The following is a 3,246-nucleotide window of genomic DNA, read 5'->3' on the forward strand; positions in this document are numbered from 1 at the left end:
TAACAATGTTGCAAATCGCACATATCGAAAGTTTAACAATGTTGCAACAAACAAGTTTGAATTGAGATGATTTTTCCGATATTGTCACATTTTGCCGAACTTCGGAGTTGCCACTTTGTAGCACTTTTGAGCGATGCAACTTTGTTGTATTTTTAGCGATGCGATTTGCCACATTGTTGAACTTGTTCCTCGCAAAAATGCAACAAAGTTGCATCGCTCAAAAGTACAACAAAGAGGCAACTCAGAAGTTCGGAGGAAAGGCGATTTTTCCGATTTTAGAGACGTTAGAGGGTGTTAGAAAGTGTCAGGAAATGTCAAAAAGTGTTAGAAAATGTTAGAGGGTGTTAGAAGGTATTAAGAGGTTTTACGATGTGTCCAACAGTGAACGAAAGGTTAGTAGCAGTCACTGGTGAATAACGCGGCCTGAACTAAAAGTTAACGTAAAGTTAGTATCAGTCAGCGATGATCGACGCAGCCTGAACGATAAGTGAACGAAATGTTAGTTTTAATCAAGTAGGCGCGAGTATGCGCCTGTTGTTAGATATCAACCGAAGTTATCCAGCATGTAGGCGCGGTTGCTACATCGTTGGCGCAGAGGTGCCCCTCGTCGGTCTGGTTGTCATCTCGTAGGAGCTGAGATGCCCCTTTCATTCGGCAACTCGTACTGACCGTTTTTCGTATCGATTGTCATCTGGTAGGCGCAGAGGTGCCCCTGTTTTATGGCAACCGATAGTAGGTTTTTGTCAGATCGGTTGTCATCTCCAAGTAGCGCGTATTCGATTGCATCACGACTATGTTGGATAAAATGATACTCGAAAAAGTAATTGCAACTGTACTTGTATCAATTACTACTATTTTTTATTAAATATCATAATCAAACAATAATTTAAAAATTGTATCATAGAAAATATATCGTTATTAATACTTTTTGTATTTCAGTTTTGTTTTAACTAGTACAGTTGGGAGAGAACCACCTTAAGAGTAATTTCATCTGACATCTCGCAGAAATTTATTAAATAACTATAGTTACGGTAAACCGAACAGTAGCATTCGGTAGCCAAAGAATAGGGTCGGCTCTCTGTTGATGTACATGATGCAAGGTGGATTGATCGATCGGTCTTGGGATGGGACGATGACTCGTTACGTGCACAAGTGGCTGAGAAAGAGCACAAGACGCTGGAAAGAAAGGCTTCGACGTGATAAAGTTGAAGGACCTTACGTTCGCGTTTTACATACTAATCTTCGGGTTAGGTGCGTCGACGTTTGTATTTATTCTGGAAATGCTGATTTGGCGTAAATATTATCAACGGATGAGAATATCTTTTAAAATTTTACGTTCTTCGATCGCACGGTTTATTTAAATTTACGTACGTACATTTACGTTCGATATGTAATTTAGAAAATGTATCGTACGATAGACTAAGTTGTGTAAAGAAGAACATGTAAATTCATCGGTAGTTCGTTAGTTGTTTTCCGTCGCTTAACCTCCAATTATGTAGGTCTAGATTCGAACGTATCGATCCGTCCATTACCAGTATATGTAGTTTAGTAAATACCTCGTCCGATAAGCTAGACTTTAATAGGTCTTTTATTGACCTTCCTGTCTTACTTGAGTAGAAGCTGTAGCCACAGTTTTAACTATAGTAACGTCTGCTACTTGTACGTAACCATGTACACGATCGGTAAGAAAATATCGACGATTATTCGACATCCGAGAAAATTATTATCTTTAAGAGAAATTAGTCTGTCATGGTAATATGAAATGCATAGAAATCTTCAAACACAGAAACGAAACGAACCCTTGCAACCGGGACACATAAAGGCGTATTCAAGACGGTATACGTTAATTGGTCAATATTTTATTTATTCCTTCACTTTATTTTAAACAATTTGTTCATTTGAAGGATCTTGTAAATCCCGTAAAATGAATATGTTATAGTAAATACGTTCCTTTTTACAATTTATACCATATACACAATAATAGTAATAATAATCATAATAATAATAAAATTAATAATAAGAATAAGGATATAATGATAATGACGATGATGGTGATAACTAATAATAATAATAATAATAATAATAATAATAATAATAATAATAATAATAATAATTAGATTAATCATAATGCAAGCCTAAGGCGTAAAACAAACAAAACGTAGAGTATACGACGTAGTGAACCATCTCGTTTCTTGTCGACGGTATTTTACCTATTATTTGTTATGTACGCAATTTACAAACCGTTCGTCAGCTGCTCATAAATCACACACACCCAAACACACACACACACACACACACACACACACACACACACACACACTTTTTTTAAACTCTTAATCTGCTTAAGCTGAGATTACTATAAAATAGATAAAAAAGCCCTGCTCGCAAAATATCTTGCAAATATATATATATATATATACATATATGTATATGTATATATTGTCACGGTCTTTTTACCTCGTGTTATTATTCTCCTTTCTCGTATTCCTCTTCCCCAATCCCACGCACCTCGCCCAATGCTTGATCTTGTTATTCTTACGGATCAAATTGAACTTCAAACGGTAAAAAATGTACTGTCCTAGCGAACCGAGACATTGAAAATGAAAAATGAAAAAAATTAACCCATTTTTTCCGTTGAATCTTGGAACGCGGGAATCTGGCCGACCAGAGAACAAACTTGCATTTCCATCGATGAAATGAATCAACTTAGAAATGTTCAAATTGTCTTAAAAAAAAAAAAAATAATATAAAATTTCATAAAGTCTCTACACTTGCAAATCATGACATATTTTTATCAAATTAATTTAATGTTTTATTTGAATTTTGAATTATATTCTACTCGACACTGTTCCATGATTAAATTATCGGGAATAAGAAAGTCTGCTTAAGTAACGATCGTCGTCTTTTTCTTCTTGAAATTCTTGTTTGTGGGAGGATTGAGGGGTGAGGTAGTACTGAACCGAGCACTCGCGCTAGTTTTGTCGGCGTCTCCCTCCCTCTCTCTCCAGTGCCTCAGCCTTCCGCGCCAATAAATACAATAGTAAATCAACATTAATAATTAAAATAAATAAAAAGCAAGTAAGTAATTATCTTTCGATAAGCGAGTTTGGTCTCTCCTTGGTGCGGTTGCCATTCTATGTATCTCTCTTTTATTGCTGCTTTCTTCATTTAATCGTATCTCTCTTTCGTGCATACAATTTCTCTCTCTCTCTCTCTCTCTCTCTCTCTCTCTCTCTCTCTCTCTCT

The sequence above is a fragment of the Hylaeus anthracinus genome, unplaced genomic scaffold (genome assembly GCF_026225885.1).
Source record: "Hylaeus anthracinus isolate JK02 unplaced genomic scaffold, UHH_iyHylAnth1.0_haploid 11989, whole genome shotgun sequence".
Classification (NCBI taxonomy): domain Eukaryota; kingdom Metazoa; phylum Arthropoda; class Insecta; order Hymenoptera; family Colletidae; genus Hylaeus; species Hylaeus anthracinus.